An 18,178-nucleotide genomic window follows, 5' to 3' on the forward strand; every position below is an offset into this window, starting at 1 on the left:
GCCTCTCTATTGTGCAGACCCACTGCCTTTCCCTCCCCAGCCACCAGGATCTGTGGCTTTTCTATGCCAAGGTGTGTGCCTGCTCTTCTTTAACTCTGCAGCTCCGTTCACCACTTTGCCGTGCTTGCTGCTGAACAAATAAATCCCACTTCCCTGACTTCTCCGAGTGGCTTTCTGCTTTTCCCATCTGCTAAAATGAACCCAAGCTGGCTGCTTTCCAAACAGGTGGGTTGCTCCGTGCACCACAGCAGACAAGATAGTAATTTACAGTGCAGCATTCATTTTTCAGGAGTGTGTGTATCAAGAGCAACAGACACACAGAGCAGTGTACGGCAGAGCTGTAAGCATTATCAGGGACACTTCATGGAGAAGCAGGGCTTGGCTCAAGGGAGGACACCAAAATGGCAGGATCTGCCTGGCCAGCTTCAGAAGATAACTGCTCCAAGTTGCACAGCCACCAAAGGATGTTGCACCTTGAGATCAAGTTCTGGCTGTCACCTAATGTTGGTTGTGGATCAATCATTCCTCTTTCTGCTGCATACACAAGGAAGGAAATCTTGTGGATGCCAGGAGATGGAAGGCAGCTCCAGATGGAAATGAGCTTGCTCACACCCCTCACTCACCACTACATATGCCAAAACCCCTCTGACCAGCTCACTGCAGAGAGTATCTCAGTCACACAATGCACAACAGTGAACTTACTTTTCACTGCCTTGAGAAAGTCTGGAAGAAAAAAAAATCAAGGAATGTCACAGTGTCTAAGAAATCCTTGCAGTGTGGTGAAAATCAGGCAAGCAGAGGAGGACGTGGCATGAGAACTGCTTAAAAGGTCCAGGGATGAGTGGAAAGCCAACAGTTTTTGAGAGAGCCTTGGAGAGCTATAGTTCACTACTTACAAAGTATTAGAATGCTCTTGTGCAGCATAGCTTTAATGAGAATTTAATTATTAATCTAGCCCTATTTGGAGCTAGGAGAATAGTTTCAAATTACACAGGAAGTCAAGAGAAGTGGGAATGCCTGCAGGTTTCTTCTTCCTATTTATAGAGCATCAGCAGGGCTACAAAAGGAGACAAATTTCCCTCATGGTGGGGAGAAAAAAAACACAAAAACACAAAGAAAGAACTAAAAGAAATTAGGACTATTCTGAAGACCAGAGCAAGGAGCAGAAGCCTGCAAAAGGCAACAAAATCATCAAATAAAAGACTGAGTCCTTCCTGGAAATTTGAAAGAAGGATCAACCATACCTCTTGGCAACAGGAGATGAGCTGCAGTACAACAGTCTAAGATTCTGCTTCAGAGACTCTCTACTGCTGCAGCTCTTGGGCATTTCACTTGGAAGAAGGGGACAGGAACATAAGCACCATTCCTGAAAGGACAGGTGACACCTCCCAATGATTTGCCTCATTTACTGTGGATTAAGAAAAGGAAGGAGACAAGAAACGAAGAGTTTTAAAATTCAAACTCATTACAGAAAACCTGTTCTGAGAAATGGCCTCAGAGGAAATCTTTTAAAGCAAAGCACAGAAAACTAATCATCAGGAGCAAAAAACCTCAGCATGCCACAGAGTGGTGAGCAGTGTGTTCCCACAGTACTGGGAAGCAGCAGAGCCCTGAATGCTGCTCTGGTTGGCAGTGCTGTCCAAAGGGGTGAGTGACTCTGATCAGGGCTATGCACACAGATACTGGGTGGGCAGCAGAGAAATCATTTCAGAAAAGAAAAAAAAAACTAATTTAACCTGAAATTAAGCTTCCTCTTCATTTTAAGGGTGGGAGGTACTTTCAACAGGTAAAACACTAAACTTATACAAATTTGGTCTCTATGCATACAAATACTCATGTGCACAAATAATTTCATTTTTAAAACAAATGAAAGGCCTCAACATTTTCTCTTTTTCCTTTCTTGGACTAAAGCTTTAGTCAATTCACTTCCATCCACAAATGATTCCTGCAACTCCAAAAGTTTTTCCTTCAAGTTCCAGCACCCTGAAAATATTATTCAAGTGTAGTCTCAATAGAGTCATTCACACGACCAAGAGAAACCTCTGCCTACACTGCAATTTCTATTTACTAGTGTGTTACCCACTGCAGAAGCCACTGGAACAGCTTTCTCCAGTAAAAAATTCTCAAACACCCATGTTGCCAACACTGTGACTGAATAATGTACTTCAAATAATTTGACAATTAGCCAGTCTTTCCCCACCCCCCCCATCTGGCCTGTGAAGTGTTAAGTCACGTCCACTTGAACAACACACTGACTGAGCACCATGTGCAACAATCCCCACAAAACTGCATCCCCCCTCTGTTCTTCCTGATATAAAAGGACTACATTTCAGAAGTCTTTCACTTGACACAGGTTTAGCAATTTTACTTGAAAGTATTTTTTTTTCCCCTTTCTACACTCTTCTAAATCCCTTTGGACATTACAGAAATCCATACACAATTATGCTCTCACTGCCACCCCACAGCACAGCTACAATGCACTTGCTGCACATACACAGAGGGTTTTGCTTTTCACTCTTCATCAATTTAATCAGTACTGAGCCAAATTAGCAGAAGATTAAACTACTTGTTTTCCTGTTACTGTCCACCTTAATGATCTTGCCTGTAGAGTCCAGATACACATTCCGTACATTGAGATCATTCTCAACTACCCAACACCTTTGCTTTGTACAGTGTTGTGGTACCTCCACACAGTGAGCAGCACAGCCCACTTAACTTGAGATGTACAGGTGATCTCCATGCCTGGGCAGCTGCCACTCTCTGAGCCTTGCCCAGCTACCAGCCACTGCCAGCCACAGGAGACAGCTCTGCAGCAGGACCCTCTACGACACACACAAATGTGTACTTTTAAACACTCAGGCTGCACTATTTGGAATTAACTTTTTCAGATATCAAAAGGCAAAATGATCAAATAAGGCTGTTCCATTAAAGCAGAAATAACAGAAGAGTTTATTACCTTTTTACACTACATTGCATAATATGCTCACATTGGTGTTCAGCACTGTAAATGACATAAAAAATAACCCAAGGCAGCAAGCACAGCAGAACTCCAAGAAAAAAAATCATCACATTTCACCTTCCAATGCATGAAGTGAATACTGCAGTCCTCTAGCTTCTAACACTATATCAAAGTTAGCAAAGACAAATGTCTTTCTTAGAAAAAAGATACTGTTTCAATACTGAGCTATAAATTAGCTTCTAGAGTTCAGGATGTAGAAAGTGGGCTTTATTTTAGCAAAGGAATAAGCCACTTCTTCAAACTAAGTAAGGACACTGTGTACTGCAGATTGAAGTTGGGGATATGCCTCTGGGGACATCGCAATCACTTTTTGTGCTGCTTTGAAAACATCTATATTACAGACAAGTCACAATTTTGTGTCATTATTATATTCATACCTACTGGGCCTTTACATCACTCAAAATAAATTAAAACACTTATTCTGGAAGTTGATTTAAAAACTTTAAAATGTGGAAAGAACTTTCTATTGCTGTAAAAGTCTGGATCTTGTGATTACACAGCAGCTCCACTTCAATAGAGAAAAATCAAGACAAGCTTTAGAGCCATTTTCAGGAGCTATGTATTTGGCCCACATAACTGTCAAAACAATTGCTGGAGTGTGTAGGTCCTGCAAACACTCATTACTGAGCATTGTGCTGGTTTGGACAGTTCAATTTTGCAAACCGTTTGCTCAGCGATATTTGCTCAGCTCCTAATCCCCACTGGTAGCAGTCTGACATTGCTCCTTGCCCTGCATGCCACATAAGCACTTACAGTACTTTTAATATTAGCTATTGCAACTCCATTAGCATCTTAAGTGACTGCTGCAGAACACAAATTCTTAATGGGTTATCACAGAATTCATGTAAGAAATGAGGTCTTTGCAGGTTGAAAATAAATCAGTCCTTCCTTTTGCTTTTAAATCAACTAATCTGTAACTTCATATTATCAATGTACTCTGCTCCCAAACCAAAACCCTAAAGGAATTTTTTCAAAACTTCATCAGCATTTCAGCCTGCCTTTAACTATGCATTTCACATGAGATACACTATTGACATGGGTTCATGTGTTCTCTGTCACATGCACCAGCTTGCCACCACACTAAGGAGAAGGGGATAAATGCTGCAGGTAACAGATGTGCTACTCCACCCCCGAAGCCCCATCTGCAACAGGTCCTGCCTCTCACTGCCTTGGTCTTTTGGGATCAAACCCACATGAAGTTCTCTCTGGAAGGAAGACTGACTTTGAGCTGCTTCTCCTTGTCCTGAGCTGTCATACAGATGGGGGAGAGAGGCTGTCCTGGGTGCCTGTGGATATCCAGGCTGTTAAATGTAACTATCAGAGATGACTCACTGTCACTCTCACATACATTAAAAAGTTCTGTCCATGTTTTGTCTTGAATTATTGCTGTAATTGTTGTCCCTCACAGCTGAAGAGCTGACACTAGTGCTGACTAAACCACTGGAGAGCTCTTGCAGTCATGCTGGGTCAGGCTGCTCATCATGCTGGGGCTCAGACCTCGCCCTTACTCATCAGAAGTCATTCTCGCCCACCAGGTAAGACAACAAAAATGAGCTTCCCTTGGCCATATCTGACAGATCTGCACTGAAGTTTGTCTCCAGGAATGCTTTGCATATCATATATTAATAGTCTGACTAACAGCTTTAGCTTCACACCGTGTCTAGACAAAGTGTCCCGCTGTGGGCAGTTGCCTGGAAGGGCACTTGAAACAGCTGTGGATGAACAACACAGAAACCTAGTGAAGAGCTGACACACTGTATGGTCACTGCATCTCATTTATTTATTCTCAGAAAAGTGAAAATAATGGGAATCTGGCTCAAGTCTTAGGCAGAAAGAGGTCAAAGCCCCAATATTAATTCTTTTTAGTAATGTCGAGCATCCAACCTCCTTGAACAAAGGAAATAGCCAGAAGACAAAAAAATAATTACAAGTTCCACAAAAGCTTTTTAAAGGTAAAAATGTAAACAGGTACAGGCTGCATAAACAAGGAGTTCAACCGAGTGCTCTCCAGTGCTGAAATGCTCTCCACTGCTGAAGTGCTCTCCCAAGCCAAGGATACTCAGCAGTGTCCAGCTGCACCCCGGCTGCACTCTGGCAATGCAGCTTTTACCCAAGCAGTAACCAAAACTCCTTAGCACCATATACTCCATGTAGGAAAGGGCCTGTCAACACACAGCAGAGAAGCAAACAACTGTAAAGCTACAGTAAACTGATGCTGGAAACAAAGAACAAGTAGTGAAGTATTTACAGCCCACCAGAGACTCTCCACTATTTCTCAGCAACCACTGGAGTTTGCCTGCCCTTGCCACATTTCTTGTCGGGTGAGCACTGCATCTAGATATAAAATTACATCACTGCTTTCCTTCATTTACACAATCTATTTAAATTGCATGCATTTACCTCCCTTTCAGCACCTTTTATTATCCTCTAACATGCTGTGGCACAATTATAGCGTTAAATATTTACTTGACATTATCTTGGTTCTGGCAAATGAATTCTGATACTCCCAAGCAAGTCCCATGCAGGATTAAGTTATCCACTTGCAATGGATCACATTTATTTTACCACAGTAATTGTCTATGAATCAGGCCTGCAAAGTCTAAGAAGTTTTTCAATTATTATATTATGTCAGAAGAGATTTGCAGAAACCAGACTGATTTATGTGTTTCTACAAAAGTCAAATATTTTTTCCTCCATTAGGATTTTTCAGCTTCTACACTATTCAAACCCATATAAAGCCTGGCTATTACTCTGTTAGTACAGTCAATTTGAACGCACTTCTCAGTTTGTTCTCTTTCTCATTGTTAATGAACTATTTCATATTGCAAATTCTCATTTTTAAGGTATGTGTTGTTGTCACAATAGCCCTGTAAGTGAATCATTATAACTATTATGCATTCATAAATAACACATTACAAGACTTAAAATAAATGTTTTTTTCTACAGTTGTTGCAACCCAATTGGCCTACGTGTAATAGAAATTGTGCACCCATGAAATTAAACAGAACAAAAAAATTAATTTTCAAAGGCTTAGTTCTCTGGAAAAGTTATTGCTCCACTTCTTTTTGGTTAACATTATTTTCTTTTTGATCCTAAAATAGAAATTAAAATACTAAAATAAATAAAAATTACAGCCTCTGGGTGGAGTACAGAAGTAATGAACAGAAACCAAATTCCCCTGAAGGTCAGGCAATCACAGTAGTGGGAAGGAGAAAAGAAGGAGGGAAGAGAAAAGCAAACACATAAACATCTGCTAAGGAACCTGTGGCAGGATAATAGCATTCTCAGACAATTCTTCAGTAAAACTTTCCAGAGTCAACTTCTCCACTAATTTCTTCATGGGGTTTCACAGGCTGTTTCCTGGAGACCCGATTAGTGTTTCAGAGATCCAACAAGAAGCCCATAAGCCTGCCCTGGAGTTCCAGGAGACTAGAGCCACCAGTACACCTGGCAGCTCCTCCAGCCCTAGAGTCCACCCCAGCATCCTCTGCACTGTCTCAGCAAACCCAGTGTGGGAGAAGCAATACAACCTTCTTCTCCTCCCCAGAGCTCAGGTAGGAGGAAAGGAACCACAGGAAAGGATCATCCCTCTTCTGCACAGGACAAAGTCTTAAAGGTCTGCAGGGATCTGTGACTATAACCTCATGAGTTGGGAGAGGGGGCGAGAAGCTGGTAGGATGACATACACAATTTATCCTCACTGCAGGCACCAACACACCCCCACTGGAAGACAAAAAACCTAAAGGACCTCAAAAATAATGGCACACATCTTCATGATCAGAATTAAAAAGCAAGGTCCTGACCATCAAAGATCTCCACCTGTTTTTAGAACAGGGAGGGCAAAATATCAAGTGCGGTTCATCACTAATATAATCTCCGCATTCCTGCCTTCTAGAAAAGACAGCAAATACAATTATACTTTGATGTGATGTCACCAAGCCTTCTGCAATTAATTAATCTGTGCTCTCAGAGAAGCCCCTGATAACAGAGCTCTGCACAGACTCCTGGATACAGCTGAAGAGAGTGGACTGACATTTGCAAAGACTTCAGGAAGTGCCCATTGCTGTGCTCTTCTCTGTGCCTTTGCCCAGATTCCCATGGCCACAGACATCACACACATAATTGCTCACCTCGTTCTGCTAATCACCCCCCTCCCACTGAGAACACACACCTAGTTAGCAACAGTACCAAAATCCTACTTGCCAGTAAGCTTTGCTTTGGTTTTCACAGCCCAATAAGAAGCAAGAGGACTGTGATTTGATCTCAAAGCCCGTGTGTAAGTTACAGAGATCCATCTAACTGATTCCAACCAGAAGAAGGGCAGACACCTCTGGTGCAGAATGGCTGTGAGCTGGGTGCCCTAGAGTGCCTGGCTGACCAGCACCAAGAGTCTGCACAGCCCTCCCCTGCCAGGGATTCCATGAGGATGCTCCAGCATAAAGTCAAGATAAGCTTTTAAAAGTTTCTGTCACCAATTCTGCTCCAATCCAACTTGAAAGGGCTCAGGAGTACCCTTACTTTTCCCACACTGGCTCCACTCATACTTCTCCATCTCGGGTGTGCCGCTGCGGGAGCTGCCTTGCTGCAGGCAGACTCTGCTCCACACGCATTCCTGCAGCACTGCACAGACTTGATTTGTTTCCAGTGGTTTGCCATGAAGAAACTGAAGCAACACCAAAACAGGAGGTGGAAGTTGCCCAAGAACAATTTTGTCACTTTCTACAAAAGTAAAAATTCAAAAGGACACCTTCTTCCCTCAAGTTGAAATAATTAGATAAGTCCATGTTTTTTGGCTGACCAAACTTTATGTTTAGTGAAACACTTTGTAAAACGTCTCCCCGATTTCTCCTAAATGGCCTTGAAAACACTGGCAGTTCAGTCTGCTTAGTCAGTACTACACACAGAAAGCCATTAAAACCTGACCCTTAACAACTAATCTCTCCCAGCAACCCATGCCTATCCCACAGAGCAGTAAGATGACACATAAGAGTTCTTCCCAGCACTGACTGCAGCACGGACAACGCTTACATTTACTTCATACCTAAACCAGCGAGATTTTATTTTGGACTCACTCTTTATCACAGAGCTATTAAGTTCTGGTCAGATAAAGCTTTTTGCAGTCTACCCAAGGCTAAATCACCTCAATGCACACCTCCAGCTCACAGCATTTTGCTGTTGCTTCTGCTGGCATACGGGGAGTGTAGATGAAAATAAGCAAATACTGGGAAAAACTATTCCAGAAAAAACTGAATATTTATGGCTTTCTTGACATAAACCTGACTGGCAAGTGAATGCCTTAGATAGAGATAAAAGGAGTGACAAAATAATAACTTCTATTTATGCAGTCTACATGGAATGAATGCATCAACATTTGCAGGTGATTAAGGGCTAACCTAAGTACTTTGTTGTTCCTGTTGCAATTCTGAAGGGTCTGGACTTTATTTATTCTTTTTCTTCTTTTTTTCCTCCCCCCTCAGTTGCAACTAAATATAATTTTTGGCTTTGCAAAGGCCTGCTTCCATTTATAGAATCCAGATGACAGGCCAGGGACAATATTTTCCTAGCTGAGGCATCTGCCTCTTTGACAGAGGCAGAGATAATCACATTGGGTGAAACAGGCTCGGCATCTGTGACAAGCTTAAGATGTCAGAAATGGGAGCATCACATCTTGTCCCTCTGGATATTTTTTTTTTTTCTTGAGAAATTTAGCCACATCTCATGTGAAACACAGCCAGCTTGCAGTGCTGCTCTGCCGCCAGCAACAGAGAGGGGGAGGAGGGAGGAAGGAAGGCAGGGGATCGTTTCACTTCTGAAGCTACCACAGTTCCTATTTAATTGCTTGCTTATTTATTTAATTATGGAAGCAACATGACCTTCTGGTCAAGCTGCCAGCATGCTTTCCCTGAAACGATTCACTGCTCTGAAATTACTTCTGCTGGACAATATTCCTGCCCTCCCTGATCTCCACCAGGAGCAGCAAGAGCACGGAGCAGGCAGCCCTATCATCTTCTGCATCCCCATCAAGCAGCAGTGAGATGTCACAGCTGGCTGGAGCCACCGTGTCCCAAGGCAGCAGGGGCAGGAGGCCCAGGACAGAAAGGACTGGCAAGGGGACTGAGTCTGGAGAAGCATCTCCAGGTGGACTGAATCCTCAGATGTGACCAAATGCCTCCAGGGCACGTGAGCCATTTGATGCTGCAAAATGCCACCAACTTAACATTTCTGAAAGCAGTTTCCCCCTCACTCTCATAGCTAACTTCTTGCCAGATAATGTAAATGCTAACAAATCATGGAAGATTTCTGATAGATGTACCACCTTCAGTGGAATACACAGGAACAAGGAGGTTTTTTGAATTCAAGAATAACATTAAGCCATGAAACAGTGTGACTGTTACTATAAATATTTTAACAAATACTCACCAGGGAATTTTTTTTTCCAAAGAAGGACATTTTCTTAGAATTAATTTTTAAGCTACTGTTTTGTAATGACTTGTGTTATATCATGAAGAAGCTCCCTCAGCCTGTCCTATCAGGAGTGCAAGTAGTACTCTTTGCAAAGTTTGTAGCTAATGAGACCAAGAAAATGCTTTGTTTTCTAGCATTGTTTTCTCAGAAACTCAAATAGTTGCTGACTCAGAACAAATGAAAAAATGTCATAGAAAAATAATTCTACTGAAATTCTAAAAGCTTCTTTGAATCCAACACTTACATTCCCTTCACAGAAAAAGTATCAAATGCAAGACATGTCAATACATAAAAGATACAGAAGGTGATACTGCAAGACTTTCTGCAAGAGACACACATACTTGTCAGCAATATGAGCTCTGGTTACTCAAAGACAGCAGAGTAACCAGCTAACAGTCAAAAGTGCTTCTTTAAAACACTTCCATCAGGCAACCTGGGCTGGCAGACAAACACTGCTGCAGCCAGCAGCTGGCAATTATTTGACCAGCTATAGTCTATTTACTTTACTGCAGGTTGTATTTATGGTGGAAATGCTACCACAGCAGCTGAAATTCCACCAGAATTGACTGAAATCAAGCTAACAGCCCATCACCTCCTGCCTGGCTATGCCTTTTCCACTCAGTGGTGGTCATGCCCCTGCAGAAACCAGGCAGATCAAGGTGACAGCAGAGGGGAACAGCAAGATGGTGCTGAAAACCAGATTCTTTTTGCCAGCTCTACCTAAGTAACACAAAACCCCAGACTTCTCACCAGTCCTTCCCTGCTATAGTCCCACCTGTTACCTCTGAAGGAGTCCTTCCCCTACTCCTTTATTTCGGGACAAACATTTTTGACCTGTACAGTGGATCCTCTAACTTAAACTCTCACATTTGCCTTGTTCTGACACTTAAGCAGCAGCACTTGCAGGAAGAACAGGCTGCTGTACTGCTTACTACAGGGATTCTATAAACAGTATGTTTTCATCTACTCAGGTTTTCAGTGCAATATTTTAGAGGTTAATTTGAGCTTCTCACAGTACTAGTGGTCAATATCCACCAATTTAATTACAACTTTGTCAGTTCATTATAGCTAAAGGAAAAGTCTAAAATCTACCCTTCAAAGCTGACATCCAGCTACTATTACAGTCCTCCTCCTGCAGTCCAGGGGGATTTAAGTCCAAAGCTCAACAGTTATGAAGATGAAGATGTGAAATATGTTTGAAAAATGTGCCAATCATTTTTCACATGGTCTTTGTTGTTCAGCAAAGAATGACAGCAGAGCAATCTAGCAGAGGCCTTTGGGGCTTCTTGTCTGTGATATAACTTCTTAAGCTCTGCTCTGTTGTCTTCTACCTTGTCCATTTGACTTAGGCCAGCAAATACACTCACTGTAAAGCATGAATTATGCTCAGCATGCAATTGATGGGGGAACCTTGGCTGTGAAAAACTAAGGCACCAACAAAGCCAAGTACTAAAACATACGGATTTTTCCTGTAAAAGGTATACGCACAGATATAGTCATATCCATGTATATATTTTTTCATATCTATATATTCAATAAAATCAATTCAGAACCATGCAGTATGGATCAGCACACAGGAGAAAGCTGTATTTAGGATTATCTTGAATGACAACTAGGAAACACTTCAAGAAAAGCTGAAAAATAATAAAGGAAAGCACATCGGCAAAAGAAAAGGCAAAACAATCGGATACCAGAGGCAGACAAACTGCAAAGACAAACTCTCTAGGTTTATATACAGCACATGTAAGTGGCTCTGTGTTTGTATATATTACATGACAATACAGTGTCCACAAAGTCCTACTGAGATGCTACAGTCCCATGGAAACAATCCCTCTTTCTATACAGGGAGTTCTCTCTGAACTACAGTGTAGATTTTACCTCCCATTTCTTATCTCATTATCAGACTTAAAATATTTGGCCCCGCAAAGATAGAACAATTTTATTATTATTGAAGTACAAAAAAACCAAAAATGTTACCCGACAAAGGTAATCTTATATCCATCTTCTAGACAAATCTAAATGAAAACTAATTTTGATGTAGTTACAATTTTTTTCCTTTCAAATCATTCCAACACGCATCACTGGTTATTCTAACCATTACAGGTCACCTAATTTACATTAAGTGACATCTGAAAAGTCCTCACATCCATTAGACAGCCACATTCACAGATTACATCTGTGGTAGTGTATTTGTTAGGAAATTCTCTTGTCCTTCTTCTCAGCTGCGTTCAGGTTACACAGGGAGCATCTCCTCAGGGAATTGCTTTCAACTGGTCATCAAAGGAGGGCCCAACTCCATCCTCCCTGCACACATGTGCAAGCTGCCAGAAGGCAGGAGGTGTCAAGGGAAGGGTGGAACAAAACTACCACCCTGTAGGTGGCAAGTTCTTTCGACACTTTGTCTCTCCACTTGCCCTCCCAAAACTGCTATTCTCCCCAGCAACCCTATCAATAAACATCCCCCATATTACTCTGAGTTGGAGGAAATGGAAGAAGAGCAACCTTCTAAATCATGCTTGGGGGTTTTTGAGTTGCAAGGTAGTGCGGCAGGAAGAAAAAACCTGTTTTGCATAACCCAGTATGTATTTCATTAACCCAGTGGCTGGGGGGGATGTTTCCTTCCTACTGTGCTCAGATTTATTCCTTGTCATCTGTCAACAATTTCACAATTAAAACAGAAATCATGAAAATATGAATAAGCCACAACTAGCTTGCCCATTGCACAGCCAGGATTAGACTGGTAATCTCTTTCCTAAGTACATTTGCTCACTGTTACTTGTATAGTTTAACCACCCAGGTGAATGGCAAGTTTTAATAACTATCAGCATGTTTCAGCATGCAACACAACCCATGGTATAGCTGAGATGTCAAGATCTGTGCTGGAGACTCACTTCCTGGATGTCATAAAAACTCTGAAAAGCAATTACAGAAGCAAATAAATTATTATGGGAAAGAAGTGACAGCTCTGGGAATTGATGCAGATCCTGGTGTGAATCTAGGTTGTTAATGACAAGAAGTTATTGTTCAGTAGGTGATTGATAATGCATAAGAAATGAGTTTGGCCCTATTTTGAATATCCCCTTCACCAGCTACAGAAGGAATGAGCAACACAAGTTACCTTCACAGTTTTGGTGGCTGTTCGATCCTTCAGTCTTCTTCAGACAAATAACCAAACCCAGCTACCTCTGCCCTCACTCTGGCTCAGAAGTTCACCTACCAGCACATACCTTCTCAGCTGCTCTGATGCCAGATGCAGGGCTCCCTCTCCCACCCCTGAGGAGTGCTGCCACCATCTTCTCCAAGCATCCAGCCCCACTCCATGAGTGTACCCCTGAAAACACAGCTAGGGCAGCAAGCAAAACACAGCAAGCCTTGCAAGGATGTGGTCCTTCCTTAAATTGCTTTTCAGTTCTCACTTCTGAGTAAAATTTAAATTTGTAAACTTCTGCTGTTCTTGGCACTCCTGACATCTCTGCATTTTCTTTTTTTGTTTTCTTCTCCTTTCACTCTTGTCCTCTGCATCAGCAGGACACAGGACTTGTCAGAAAGGACACAAGTAAGAAAAACCACTTGACAGAAGATGAATTAAAATATTCAAAGCAAACTTTTTGTACAGAAAAGCTAACTTTCCAATGCAAATTCTCTCCTTTTTTCAAATACATCCTTTTTTTTTTTTCCTAACAGAAGTCTTTCCAAGAAAACAGACATTAGCCACAAAGCATTTGCTTAGATGAAAACCGTGGGTGTTCTAGAGCAGAACAAGAGACAGAGGGATGAAGAGTAAAAGAGGGGAAACATTTTTTTAACAGGTGTGTATCTATGGCAGCTCCCTGCAAAATCAATAGAAATCTTTCCATCTGATATAACAGGTCTGGCTTATGCTCCCAGAGTGCAAAATAACCCTTTGTCTTCCTGATCTGTTGTAATTCACCTGCCTGTAATTTGCTTCCACTCCAGGACTACTACTTCCCCCTCCCTCTCCTACATGGTATCAGATAAGACAGCTCATGTAAGGGCAGATATGGTGATAGTCTGTCAACATGTAAAGAGGTTGTTATAAAGACTTCAGTTACAGTGACCAGCTGTTCTCTCTGGCCCTACAAGAGATTCCTTCATATCGTAGCAACACTGCCAGATGTTGTATTGGGGGAAAAATATCTCTGCTAACAACATTCAAGGGTGGAAAGGATGGAATAACCCAGGAAGGCTCTTTGGGTTGGGATGTTCACAGTGGTCCTGGCATTAATGAGACGCTCACGTTGCAGTTTATATGCAAGATGAATCTTTCATACAACATACCAGCTAACAAACATGAGACCGAAGATCCTGAGATGAAAAGAGACATCAGCATGTCTCTCCTCTTCAAATATTAATGACATGATTGAATGTACAAAACTGACTTAACCAGAATACTCTTGGGATGTCACACTTATACCAGAGTCCAAACAGACAAGTATACTTCCAAGTAAAAATTTGTAAAAGTGCATATAGATACCTCAGTATGCACACATCCACACATACCTCAATGTCTGCGCTAGTCTTGTACATCTTTATGGTGCCTTTCCTTTGGTACTGTCATCTACTCTATCACATTCACATGCTCTGTTTCAAAACTTGAACAGTTTCTCTCAATTTCTATCTTTCTCTTCCAGGAGAAGTGGAAGAGAAATCTCAAATATAGTTTCAGCTAGCAATAATCCCAGTATCAATGGTGCTGCCCTGAATGTCAGTAGATAGAAATATGAATCTGTTTCTCCAGCTGCTATAGCTTTCCATAAGATTATGGAACTGCTGGTTCGAAGTTACACACTGTAAATTGCCTCCTCTTGCAAAAAAAGCAGCAGCATAAATTCCAAACAATTAAATTGTTATTACTTATCTGTCATTTTCAGCCCATATATCATGTCTAACAAATATTGATTTGCATGTAAGATTACAGGCTTTGCAGCTGTGTTTCCAACAAGGCTATTCAATAACAGCAGTGATAACCATGAACTGATGGGCAATTTTTCCAGTATACACAAATTAATCTCTGCTAATTTGAACCTAAGTGACTGAAGTTTCATGATTCCTTTTCACATGTGAAATTGCATGTGTTGATTTGCTTTTTGGTCACATTCTTCTTCTTTTTTCCACCCTACCTGTCCTTTGATTATTAAGCTCATGGTATCTCATGCTTTCATTTTACTTGTTTTACGTATTTGTTAGAAATGCAGAGTTCCCTTCTCCATCACTGCATGTATCTTTTTAGTTTTCATTCTCTTGCAAATTTTTTTCTCATCTGTTAGTCTTTTCTTTCAATACATTCTCCTGTGTGACCATCTGCAAATCCAAACCTGACATTCTATTTTGCAGAACAATTTCAGAATGATTTTCCAAAGCAGTCAGGCAGAACCTCACACGCCCTCACCCAAAGGACCTTCCCACCTTGCCTTGGAGGTTTCTCTCCACAGCCTTTATTAGAACCTCAGGTCTCACACGGACTGCGGTGCTAATGTACAAGCTACCACCATGTCAAACTGTATTTTTACACATTTTCCTCCTGGGTAAGACATGGTCCTAAAGGTTTTGTGTAAGTGAATTTGTGGCTCAGTATGAAATGGATCTGTTTGAACTCTGCAGCTGGAGTTTGGATTTCTGCTTTCCTCAGAGCTGGGCACTGCAACATCATCTCTTGCAGCACTGCCTTGGTTTCCCTACCAAAACTTGTAGACTGATGTAAGGAGACCCTGCCCTGGGGGTAAACTAAATTGCTTTTTAAAAAAAAAAAACAAAAAACAAACAACCCGCAAAACAACAAACATTGAATGAGGATTTTCTACTAATCTTCTCAGATTTGAGTCTTTGATATTTATTATGATCTAATTTCAAATTAGGTATATCACATGCCCTCCATGATGACATCTGATTCAGGACTATCAAAATGTCTGTTAATGGCTGTAAACATTTTGGTTTCATTTTGGTTTTGTAGTTTTTCTGTTTGGTTGGTTGATTTGGGGTTTTTTTGGGGTTTTTTGCTTCTTTTTTTGTTGTTGTTTGTTTGTTTTTGTTGTTTGGTTTGGTTTTGGGGGGGTTTTGGGGGGTTTTTTGGAGGGGGGAGAACTGAGGCCTTTAAACACTCCAATCAGATAGTCAGCAGTCAGATAATGACTTTTTTTCTAAAATCTATAGGTTGTTAAACAATTCTAATGCCTCAGGGTCAGTACGACTAAGAAAAACACCTTTTGCTCACTGTCATTCTCACTGTCTCCATTCAGCTTCACAAAGGGGGTTATCATGCAGCCTCTGATTAACCTTTAAAAGGTGTTCAGTTTGCACTGCATTCTCAGAGCTGCTACTGCCTTTTCTCATTTTTCACCATTTCTATTTCCTTATTGCAGGTTATTATATTTCTAGTATAACACAGTATTTTTAATAACAGCCAGTGAAAAGTCTATGCCATTAGAGATAATCAAGAGGAAACTATACCAGCTAAGCCAGAAATGAAAGAAATGATAAAGGAGAGTTCTCTGCATCAACTTTTCACACTGATACTGTGATCAAACTAGACTAAACTTTAAAAAAAAAAAAAAGTAAAAAAAAAATTATTAAGGTCTTCCAGAGTTGAATGATCACAGGTTTTTCCTTAACTGGGCAAAAGATTAGTCCTGTGCTAGCTGAGACTACAAAAAATAAGGCTGTTGTGATGGAAGGTGACCATCCCAACCTTGCTCCACAGCACACCAAGATAAAGACCAACCACATTAAAGCTTCTGCTTTGGTGAGTTGCCACGTCTGCAATAAACCCACATCTTTCTTCCCTTGAGGGCAGATTGCCTTCAGCCTGGCAGGCCCTTGCAGGCATCAGGCTCCTGACACCCAAAAGAGGTGCAGGATGCTGGACATGACCCAGGCAGGGCTGCGTTTGTTCAGGAGCTTGAGCTCACTGCCATAAATATTAAAAGAGAGACATTGTTCATTTGAAACAGCCACCTTCAATCACACTTAGAACTGGCATCCTCACAGCTGGGATTGTTATTTCAACATCTATCTGTTGCTACGTGGCTGTTTTATTAATAGAAAGGATCACACACAGTCTCAGGCAAATTTAAATTCAAATTCTGCTATTTCATGCCATTGTACAATATGGCAGGCTGTTGTTTGATTTGGTTTCAAGTAAAGCAGGCTAACAAACTTCCTTCCAAGCCATTAATTCAGAAAGGTAATAAGGCTAACACAACTGCACTGACTCATTAAAACAATTTGATGTAAGCTGCACTCATTAGAGCAGCTAACATCTAGATTCCTCTGACTGCAGCCTTGTTTTCAGACACCATCAGAGATGACCTGCTGTGCCAAATGCCTTTTCTGTCTCAGGAAAAACTTCATAGAAATAGCAAAATGCAAAACCTTGATTTGCTCAGACCTTAACATCCATTCAAACATATGACTATTATAACATTTTGAGTTTCATACAGAAAAGGGCTATTTCACTAGATACGGGAAATTCTACAAAAATACAGACCAGTAGTGTGAAGATAGTAATGCAGGACATAAATTTAAAGATAAAACTAATAAATCCCTCCCATATTTGGTGGAAAAGATGGTTTAAGAGTACAGGAAAGAAAATACAGAAAAGATAAATTGTAAGTGTGCCACAGTTGAAATAATAAGAACCTATGACCTTGGTGTGCAGCCCACAATATCTGTCAGTAGAAAAACCAAGTATGGAGAGAGGATTGTTGCCCAGAGTTAGGGAGAAAAATCCTTGTGCTTAATAAACAGGACACCAGGAGAAGGTACAAAGACAATCAAGGCAGCTTTTAGCCTTTAAACAGGGACCTTTACAGTCGTTCCAGTCATCAGGTTTGGAATAATTAAGCTCGGTCCTTGAACTAGATCAACCCATTTCACTAGCTGGAAGTGAAGCACAAAATCCATGAACAAGACTAATTCTGAGTTCTCTCTCAGGGAAATTAAAAAGCTTCACACAAAGAAGCTGGTATTCTCTTAGTATACTTGAAAAATACAAAAAAAGCAAAGTTATTTACCTAACAAAAGAGAAGGAGAAGTGCAGCAAACTTTTGACCATCTACTACACAGTGAAACCAACTGCCTAAGAATAAAATAGTCTATGCCTTTATATGCCGTTTCCTAAACAAACACCTGTCTGTTGAAACTCACCATTTGACAATGTAACTGCCCTGACAGCATGGCAGGGTCTCAATAGGCTGATGCCATGATTACATGCCTCCCTATAAATTAACTCAGAGTTCACATTTAGATGAAAAAGTTTGTTAAACAGACTTTTTAAATTTTAATTTCAAGCCACTATATCTCCTGAAACTAAGCCACCGCTGCTGGGAGGAGAGCCTGGCATGCACACAGAGGAATTTGAGACTGGAATCAAAACATTTCTGCATCAGAACACAGGCATGTCTCACTTGAACTAAAGAAAACTCACTTTAGCTAAAAAGGACAGCATATCCTATATCCTTCCTGTGGACCAGCCAATCTCTGTCTCTCACAGAAAGGCTGTACATGAGGCTCATCTTTAGTTTCTTCCACTACCCAAGATAGATCTTTCCATGTATTCAAAGAAAGTGATTGGGTTTCAAGGGACTGCTCAGAGGTAACTAAGGAGAATTTAATCCAATATCTTTACTTTTGAAAATACTAGATTTTTTTCTCAGTTCTTATTTAGAAGGTCTCCTG

The 18,178-nt window shown here is 41.0% G+C and overlaps 1 protein-coding gene across 6 annotated transcripts in view; it reads right to left on the reverse strand.

Annotated features, from left to right (window-relative positions):
- FGF13 (fibroblast growth factor 13) overlaps positions 1-18,178 on the reverse strand; it is a 240,710-nt gene that overhangs the window by 122,516 nt on the left and 100,016 nt on the right. Inside the window, exon 2 of one of the 6 annotated variants that reach the window (XM_051630231.1) lies at positions 1,245-1,408. The exons of the other annotated variants lie outside the window; for them this stretch is intronic. The gene's annotated coding sequence lies outside the window, so the exon portion shown is untranslated. The remainder of the gene's footprint in view (positions 1-1,244; positions 1,409-18,178) is intronic. 6 annotated transcript variants of the gene reach the window in all.

Source organism: Apus apus, chromosome 12, assembly GCF_020740795.1.
Source record: "Apus apus isolate bApuApu2 chromosome 12, bApuApu2.pri.cur, whole genome shotgun sequence".
In the NCBI taxonomy this organism is placed as follows: domain Eukaryota; kingdom Metazoa; phylum Chordata; class Aves; order Apodiformes; family Apodidae; genus Apus; species Apus apus.